Here is a 10,894-nt window from a genome sequence, read left to right as displayed (position 1 = left end):
TCGTCGCTCTGTTTCCACCAATTTTAATGACGGCCATGCTTGCAAGAAAAACCGATACTTTCCATATACACAAACTGAGATAATCATGAAATAAATCTTAATTAAATCATTGACTATTGAAGCTCAGGACTTTGATGTTCTCTCTCGGCGCAGTGATTCATCTATAAAAAAGTTTCATACATTCGCTATATATAATTTGTATATATATATATATGTATATATATGATTTTTGTTTGACTTTGCTTGGGCTTATCCAACAACTGATAGTAGAGGAGGATTGATAAGGTGTCAATGTGTCATCAGCATAGTTGCTTTATATGTATATTTAGAGTGAGAAAGGAGGAGTAATGAGGATGAACTAGGAACAACGGCAAATTGGAGAGTCTCTTCAATCATACGGATCTGAGCTAAGCGGTGGTCGGAGACGGTGGCGTTGGGGTTGGGGTAGTAGAAGCCGTGGTGCATGTGGTCACCCTGGTGCTTCCAAAGAAAACATTTCTTTTGTATTTAAATTTCATATAATATTATGGGGGGTATAGTTGTCATTTCACAGCAGGTTAACGGGTTTAAACAGAAATGGGGCAATGTGATGACGGTTTATAGTTGAGGGGGGTGTTTAATTTTAGTGGGGACAATTTGATCGAAAAAAAATAGTAGAGGGGGGTTATGTGATTTTTCCCCTACTTTTAATTTTGAAATTGTGAAATTGTATTACAAGTATTGTAAGTTCAAACCTCTCTTATAAAAACAAGTAGCTTTGATTTGATAATCGGCTGGAAGTCGAGCCATTTTTCCATGATAGTGCATACTGTTTGTTGTTGCATGTGTATTATAATTAATTTTGAGTTTGATTTGTATTTATTTTTGTTAAACGAGCCAAGCCCGAGCTAAGCCGAAGCTTTTAAAATTAAGACGAGCCCGAGCCCGAGCCTGAGCTTGAGCCTGACCCCATAAACAAACGAAACGAGCCTGAGCAGACCCAAGCTTGGTTTTGCTCAGCTCATTTGTAGCCCTAACTACAACCACTAACAAATACATTTAAAAAAAAAAAAAAAAAAACTAAATAAGTGAAGTAGGTGAGCTATACATTACCATATATTATAAAAATAAAGAATATTACTCCAATTACTCAGATGTGACTAATATAATTAGGACTTAAAGATAAACGGACACATAACACCATTTCATATTTATACGTGTCACGCCCCCAAGTTGAGGACAGGGCAATCATTTTTTTTTCGAAAATTAAAGCAAGGACAGGGCAATCTTGACATTAAAAGTAACGTAAATTGTACATACTGAATTGCATAAATGAACAGTACATAAGGATCCTATTTATATGTGTGGGTAAGGATTGGTGAGTGTTATACAAGGCAACTGGGTAGGTAAGTGTTAAACAAGGCGGTAGTGTAGCGTGCAAGAAACTAGGCGATGAGCCATATATGGTTGGAAAGTTCTCACAAGTCTACTACTTTATAACAGAAAAATGACACTTGATTCAAACTTCTGTTGAGCGACTTATAGCCAATTTACTGAAATGGTTCTCTCACCTATGATGGATCAAGATAAGATCTACACAACTTGTAAAGTGATGGTTCTCTCTCTCTCTCTCTGTTCCAATTTTTCCACACTCGGTATCCTTGCTTGGAAATGACTAAGACGATCAATATTCACACATGGGATGCTTTCCTCAAAACAGGGATGGACCGCGGAGGCGGTGAGGAAAGTGGGAAAGCAGACAATAGCGAGAGAAAACGCAGACTACCCGGGAAGCTCCTCCGCTCTGACCTCCTTGCACTCAACTGCAAAGACAGCTGACTCCTTTTCAATAGAAAAGAACAAGAAGCTGGAAGGAGAATTAGCTGATCTCTCTCTCTCTCTCTCTCAATAGACTGAGAGCAATAAAATTTTGTAAATAAGTTGAGCTGTAATTTTTAGGAGAACTCCTCAGTTAAGCCTAGGGCAAGCATGAGAAAGACATTATAGTTTATCTTCTTGGTTTAGCTCTCAATATATTTTTCATTCACCTAAGAAATTTAAACTCACAGATCCACAAAAAGTGATATTGTTTGTTGTGGCCTACTCAGTCAAGCAGTTGATAGGCTACCATAACCACAAAAAGGCACCCAAAACTTCAAGTCCATAGTAAGCAAAATATCAACTGTAGGAGGTTGAAGGAAATGCATACTTCCCAGCATGAGCAAAATAATCCTTCTTCATCCTTCCATTCGTTATCAGAAGACCAGCAATCTGAATAAAGTTCCATTTCCCTATCTTGTTCTGCCAATGAAAGAGGTTTAGTCTTTCCCTGCACTTTGAACCTTGCACACCTACATCAAGAATCATAATATTAAGAGCAGACCAAATAAAAATTTAAATCTTCTAAATAATATCGTCGTCAAAATTTTCACAAAAGACTGCCCAGAACCCATTTATTCACACAATCCACACAATCGAAGCAACTATAGCTACTATCTTTGTTCTTCAGTTTTACCATCTATGGTTCATAGCATAATATAGAATGTAGCCAGTGCCACCACAAAGAATACCGTTACATTTGTATCCAGCAGGGATTCAAAACTAAATAAATGCAACATGATTATGACAAATTCATGGATCAGACAATACACGGGAAATCGTGGCATTCTCTGGGAGTAACAAAACACACATAGTATTTTCAATTAAAAAAATATTCTGACATATTACATACTTCCCAAAACTTCTTTAGAACTAGTTGGAAGATGATATGTTGTTAATGTTTATTTTCTGTTAGACAACTTGAATTATACAAGATTTTGCCCCTGCTGCATGGTCATAGCTACGACACTACTAAATACATTTAACCAGGAAAAAAAAAATGAAAAAGAAAAAAAGGCAAGCAATCTACATTATTATATAGTGGAAAAATAAAGAATATTAAATCCAATTACACAAATGATGCACAGAGAATAATTAAAAAATAATAATAATACTAATAAAATAAACAATCTAAACATAAATGGACGCTGGACAACGTTTAGGTACGTACATAACAAAGATGAGAAGAAGTTTTGGAGCATCAGATTTTAAAAAGTGAATCAATAATTTCATATATGATTCTCTACATTTTCCACATAAGTCAGAAATCAATTACTTGTGGTAATTTTCAACTATGACAGTTGCATAAAAAAAAATAAAAAATAAAAAATAAAAAAAAACTTTTGCTGAATCTTTCGTATAGTTATTAGTACAAAAATACAATACAAATAGCCCAACTGGTTTCTAGAAAAAAATTTGCCTAAATAGTTTTATTACATCTCTCTCATCTTTAAAATAAGAAAATGACAGATCAAATATTATTAAAGATAAAACATATAAAAATGCTAAAGAGGAGGATAAAATTATCCCTTAAGCAAATATTAAATAAAAGAAAAATAGGCAATCACTTACGAATGAAGAAGGAAGAACCAAATAAAAATAAAAATAGTCAATACCAACAAAAATAGACTACTATGACCCTCCCCATGTCTGTTTGGAGCTTGAGGGTCACAGTGGGCTTACACGAGGCCATTGAAACCTCAAAGCATTCATTTAACTGTTAAAAGACTTTTATCCATCTAATCACATCTCAAAAGTTGTGAATAGGTCAACAATCTCTATTATCAAATGGTGCCTTTAGCCTACAGACCAAGATGCCACCCATCTAAAAACAATATCAGAAATTTCCCTGTATCAAACATTGCCAAGGCCCCCCATCCAAAACAAAGAGAAAATTTCCGCAGCTTAGAGCACTCAAGTATCTAATTGCTTAAAAGTATTACTAGAATTCTCTCGAGCTCCCAGTTGGCCCATCTTAATGAACTCCATTATTGAACTTCCAAAAGCATCTCCACAAAATACGATCACAATATGAGATATATAATACATGTAAAAAATGCAATATGCACAGTTCTCAAATTGAATATATATAAATATATATATATATATTGCAAACTTAATAAGAAATTAAACCGTTTCTTTCAAAATTTGTAAGATTATACCACTCTAAATTAGAGGAACCAATTGAAGTCTGTTTTTCCTTCTTTTGTTGCATTTTGACGGAAATATAGGTTCTTGTGCAGCGTATGCATTGGATGCACCCCATTTAGGTGCTTCTTAGTGGACTTACTCTCACTTATCGAATAACTTCTTCTCCTTAGAGTTCGCAACTTAATTCAGTCCTTTTCTATTATATTAAAGAACTATCTATATATTATTTTCAATTACATGACTACAGTTTTTCTTTTGTTTTTTAATGAATTGACACATTGATAAAAGAAGTTAATAATTTAATAAGATAACACAGTTTCATCTCCACTTTGATATGAATAACTCAACAGTTGCTATCAATAACACAATGTAAAGATAAGTTGATGCCTAATGCAAAAGAACTTTTAACACCTTTCGATGTAGAAAATAAAGAAGAGAAGGAGAAAGAAGAGAGAAGAGGATAATAAAGAATACAGATCACATCACATAATTAAAGTCACAATCGAGTTGTTGTTCTTGATAAATTTTTATTCTATTTTTCTCTTTTCTTAAATAAAATTAATTCATTTTTACATATTCCAATTTTTTAGTAGACACTTTATTTTATTAATTTTCCTTAGAAATTTAAATATATCTTATGAATATTTCATGAGGCACATGATTATCAAAGAGAACCCTAGAAGGGTAGAACACTAATCACAAGTCCTGTGCATAATAATAATGTTTGGTAAATTATTGAAGTTTGGCAAAAAAATGCAAGTTAACACAACAAAAAATCAAGAAAAAAAAAAATTCAAATATAACAAGCTATTTAATATCTCAAAATAATAATAATAAAAAAAGGAACACATTTTGTCAACATATTTTGTCTTTCAAAAGCTCTTTTTAAGAAGTTGACATACTTTAAGTATTGCTTTTACTATAAACATCGAGAAGATGACTTATTATGTTATGCTTGTGCAGCAGTTGTGCATTATGAAAGCATGAACATAAAGAAATTAGTATCATCAAAATGCAAAGAGAAATTAAAATAAATTGGACAAATGAGGTACTGCAAATCTAAGATTTATAGCAAAACTATACATGGGGTAAGGAGCCATATATATATTTTTTCTTTAGTTGGTACTCACACACCTGTGCCTCCACTGAAGTTTGAACCCTTGACCTCCCTTTGAAAAGTAGGAGTTTGGTACCGTTAGGCTACTGCCCCATTGGTGTAAGGACCATAAAGTTATTAATCCAGATAACCAATACGCATCTAGATGACTAAGCAAACCGGAGAATAGTACCATAACACTAGGCTCTCATGTAGAGTAGCACAATGCCCATGATCTAGACCTAGAGGGGGAGGGGGTGAGTAGAACTTGAAAGCTAAGTTAACTAAGTTTAACTAATTTTTGAATTTTGACTTAATTTGTTAGTTATTTGAAAATTAAATTACCACAATAACAATTAAACTCATCATGCATCCAAACATAAAACAAATCAATCATGGAGAGTAATAAAGTAAACAGAACAATAGACACAGATAATTTTTATGTGGAACCCCAAAGGGAAAAACCACTGGACATTTTCAATCAGATCAAACCAACTATACAAGAAAGAAATTCACAACTAGGTTAAAAGTTCCAAAACCCTGAAAACCTTAGTTAACTTCTGACACAAACTGTAGTCAAACCCCCCACTTGAGTCTTCAGGACTTCAGTCCGATCCGTCAATCTATCTGCTTCTCTCCAAATTTGATCAATGGTCTAATCATTTCAATCTGATCCGTATAAGGTATCTTTGCTTGTGTTGAACTTGTTGTAAGCGCAACAATGATGAATAGTCACACACATTATATTCACTCACCATTCTGTTATGAATGTTGAATGAATGAGAAACAAACACTCTAGCAAGGGATTGCTAGAATACTCTCATGGCTATAATATACACTATATATTATAGCTATATGATGCATGCACTCTTTCTTGTTTTATGCATCTCTAATAGCTTTTTTTAAAACTAGATATATTTATAGATGGCATAGATACCTAGAAATATTAGATTTTGAGAGTTTTAATCAGAAAAGAAAATTGGTTTTCCATAAAACTCAGCAGAGTGTCTATCGAATCTATTGATCGATACTAGTCTCCAATGAGATTTCGATTGACCGTTTGATCGATTGAAGTTCCCTAATCTTGATTACTCAGGCCTTTCAAACTTCGTAGTTTCTAATAATACATATGTACATATCAAAAAGGATTTAAGTAGAAGTGATGTGGATTATTAAAGAATCGAAGTCGATTTGCTTTATAAAACGAAGAATCAATAAACTTTTATGAAGTGGTTTCACGGGATTCAGTAATCCTTCAGAATCAAACATCATTGACATGAAACCCTAATTGATGATTGTATATGAGTGTCAAAATTGGTTGCATGCATATATGAGTGTCAACATTACCTTTATACCCTTCAATTTTGATTCTTCCCTTGGACAAGAGGTTACTAACTTGACATTAATTAACATTCAAAATTCTAATTTAAAGCAAGAATAAAAATAAAGATTCAAGCCACAAAATTTGTGAACCTAAATCCTATTGACCTAACAATACCAATGCTTAGATTGAACGAACACCTAGTTAGCCAAACTTGAATAATAAGTCAAAAAAGCCGTACAGAAAACATTATGTAATGAAATCAAATTAAAGCAAACCGTACAAAAAATCCAAACAAGAATGAATGAAATATAACATTAAAAACAAAAACAAAACAGGTTCTCAACTACTTGTAATCTTCATATTAGTTTCATAATGATAAAGTTTGTCAACAAAGCAAGTGAAATCGTCCAGCCAGTAAAGAATATTTTACTCCAACCAATTCCGGATATTTCGTGTGCACATATGCATTAGCAACAACCAAATGTTGCAGCTAATCTCCACATCCAAACACTAGCATTCTATATGATATACACTTTAAAAGTAATACATGGCACAATTAGTCATCATGCATTTCTACCTAAATCTTTCAATAATCATTTAAGCTTTCAGAAAGTTGAAATACCTCCCAAAAGGGTGTAAATTAGAGAATTTGGGGGCCAATGCATATGTTATCATGTCTAGGAAGTACTAGGGACATAATGACTGGTTATACATAATAGCCTATGAGTCATTCTCAGTTGCAATATCTTGTTAACATTGTGATCATAGACTAATAATTTTTAGCTGTGGACTATATGGTCCCTTTCAAATTGTAGCAACATTCTTAATTAAAAACATGTGAAATTGAATTCAAGTATAATAGAGAACTAGTGATCTTATTTAAATTTCATCAATAACAAAATCTAGACAAAACAACAATACATTTAATCCATTTTAACTACAATTCATTCTCAAAACCTTGTTACTACCCTATGCATGCCCTCAACTCATTCCTACGTAACCTCACACCTGAACAAGAAAAGCAAAAAAGAAAAAAGCGAACAACTCATTTTTCTCACCCCCTAACCAACATTGCAAAAGAAAAGAAAAAGATTAAAATAAAACCAACAAACATCTTTGCTAGCAGCCATGTTTTACTTTTAGACAATCATTGGCAAGCACAATGTCATTTTCACTCATGTTGAAGTAATTATTTACCACAAAAGAATCATATTGAGTAGAATCTGTTAAGACCTAATTAGTAAAGAAAACTAATAATAAATTTGATTTTGTGGTTAATATAATTCAAAGGATTGACTTGTATGCACTCACTCAGGTACAGATTTATTCAAAACATGGATTAAAAGATTGATATTTCAGAAAGGGATTAAAGAAACATAGATTCTAAATGCCCTTACATACACAACAAACCACCAACAATATGCATTATCCAACAATATAGTCTTTTGAAGTTAATGCATGTCAAAAACAAGTCCACACACAAAATGACCACTTAAAAAGAAACGTTCTTGAAAGTAAGTTCAGGAATATATATATAAATGGTAAGTCCCGTAAGAAAGATTTAGATATGTTTCCCATAATATCCCAATGCAAAGTAGTGATGAAATATAAGAAAAAGTGAACATAAGCTATAATCATTAAAAACTATAAAATATATTGAAGGGTTAAAGTGACTGTAAATTGCAATCAAGCACATACTTACCTTGAACTGACGTTGAGCACAACCCCATCATCTCCAACAATGGCTTCCTTAAGTGAAATGAAACTTGGAACGTAAGCAATTGCTCCAAATTTTGATTTAACACCATGAATTTTAAGATATTTTAATTTTAGTCTCAGGATCACAACAAATCAGAGCACATTTTAGATGAAACATCAATACTGCCCCATTTTTGAGGTAATTTATTGGTTGATATATACCATAAGGCCATCTCCGATCAGGTTGATTATCAATAGAGAACATCTTTGTCCAAGATTCCTGAACACCATATTTCTTCATAACCCATATGTTAATGGGATCGTAACTGGAGGCATCACATATGCATAGACAGCCTTCCAGCACTCCCATGGATACATTATGCTTCATACTCAAACCATTAGGAGGCGATGGAAACAGTTGCAATTGCTCGTTGTCAAAGCTAAAAGAAACTATATGCTTAGACCGGTTTCTAGAAGTCCCACACATCAACCAGTGGACACATCCCTCCAGATAAGCCGGAAATCTTATCTTATTATACACAAAGGGAGCATCTAAATGCTTTTCCATGATCGTGCGCCGAGTGTGTATATCTCAACCCCTCTACTATAATTTATCCTACCCGTAGCCAGTGTGTATGTACTCATATAAAGACTAGGGGGATCACCAATCCACCGTTCAAACATTCAAATCACCTTGTACTCATTAGTCCTCGGACTGAAGCCAAACCCACACTCAACAACATAAGGGATTTTCTCATTATCGGCTGCTTTAGCCACAGGAAGGTTTATATACTCACCCGTGATCGGATTACACACAGCAACAGGCTCATTAGTCGATGGTTCAGACAAGCGAAGGAAACCATTGCAAGAATTCACAATTTTGAAATTTTGATCTCTTATGCGGCCCATTTGTGCATCACCCCCGAGCACCATTTGGGCATTGCGCATTGGTATCTTTAATTTGGTATTAACCTCCATATGACGGTCACATCGAAAACAGGTATGGTTGTCACATGTGCAGTATCCAAGATTGAAATTGTGGCAGTCTTTAGGCTCAACCAAATAGATTGAATCCAAGGTCCGAAGCAGAGCACAGGGCTCTGCCTGTGCATACTGCAGCTTGGCGAATTGAGGGTCGGAAATTATAGAGCGCCAAGTTTTGCAAACGCACCTGCAAACTAGAATACTCCTTACAGAGAGCTTTAGTAGAATGTCGTCGATGATGGGCCTCGGAAGATCTGCTAATGAATAGTCATACTTGTCTCCTTCATTGTTGCCTTTTTGGGTTGAATTTCTTCTCCATTTCATGGTCACTGTTCTATGATGAATCTGTGAAATAGATTTGGAGGTCAGTGACAGAGAATATAAAACCCTAAATAATTACGGATTCAGTAAATAATTTAAGGGAACAAAAAGCTACCAAACAAATCCCGACTTAGAATAACTTAGTACTAACAACAAAATAATTATATATATATATATATATATATATATATATATATGATATATCTCACACAAAACCCTAGTTACCAACAACAAAATAAATACGTAGAGATGATACAAAACCCTAGTTACCAACAACAAAATAAATACGCAGAGATAACCCTAGTCACAGGGGTATCCAGATCGATCGAAGAGTACTTGGATCGATCGAACATAAAGTTCGCATGATACACAGAGACCTGAAATATGCAGAGAATCTTCAAACGATGGAACAGAGAGATGAGAATATGCAGAGATGACGTTCGATCGATCGAATCTCTCTTGTGATCGATCGAACAAGGCACCAAATGCCTCATTTTGAGATGAAAGTGCAGAAAATCCTATGCTAAGCCCTAATGATGGTAACAAGAATAAAAATTGAAAATTGAATTGAAGAACGTACATAAGAACGAAAAATAAAAATAAAAAGAAATGATGGAGGAATAGAGTTTTGAAACTCTACGAATATTAGTGTTTAACGTCTCTAAGAAGACATTGGGTCAACTCACTAATCAAAAGAATCAAAAACCGGATATGAAACATCCTTATTGATCCTCTTTTCACTTTTCTCATTTGATGCCTCACTTATGACAATGAAATCATCCTCCAAAAGAATGACTTGAAAAGAAATGAAAGAGATGATATGGTTCCTTTCATCCACAGTCTTGAATACAAAATCAATTATGGTTAGGCTTGCCTCTTTGTTATGTTCTTGAAACACATTCAAAGGATCATTCACTTTGATAATTGGTGAGGCATTATCTTTCAAAGACTCATTTGGACTAATAGGAAACACCCTATATTCATCCCTCTTTTCTTCCTCAAAAATCACCATTTCCTCACCTTCCAAGTTAGCTAAGGGGTCCATTAGAGAGTTCACTTCATTTTTGGAGTTTTCAAGGTCAAAACCACAATTTTTATATATTTCAAAAAGGCACGTCTCAAGAGGGTCTTTGGAGATAATAGAAGGAAGGCCCTCTTCAACAAGTTCCTCCTCCTCCTTTCCTACCTCAAGTGTGGTTAACATCTCCTCACTCTCTAAAGTAGTAATGGTCGAGATAAAATCATAATCAAAACAAGGAAAGTCCTCATTAATCATGTTATGCTCTATTGGATTAGCCACCAACTCATTAGCCACTTTATCCTCTATACGAGATAGAGTGCTAGGCCTTAGCTCACTTATTACTTTCTCTTCTTCACTCTCATCATCCTCATCTATTTAAATTAAAGTTCTTGCCATTTTTTCATTTGCTTCTTCCCCATTCTCTTGACGAGAAAGAGTACTT

Source organism: Cornus florida, unplaced genomic scaffold, assembly GCF_030987335.1.
Source record: "Cornus florida cultivar Cherokee Brave unplaced genomic scaffold, ASM3098733v1 CherokeeBrave_3.0.0_Hap2_Chr02, whole genome shotgun sequence".
NCBI classification, from domain to species: domain Eukaryota; kingdom Viridiplantae; phylum Streptophyta; class Magnoliopsida; order Cornales; family Cornaceae; genus Cornus; species Cornus florida.
This window is presented reverse-complemented; position numbering follows the sequence as displayed.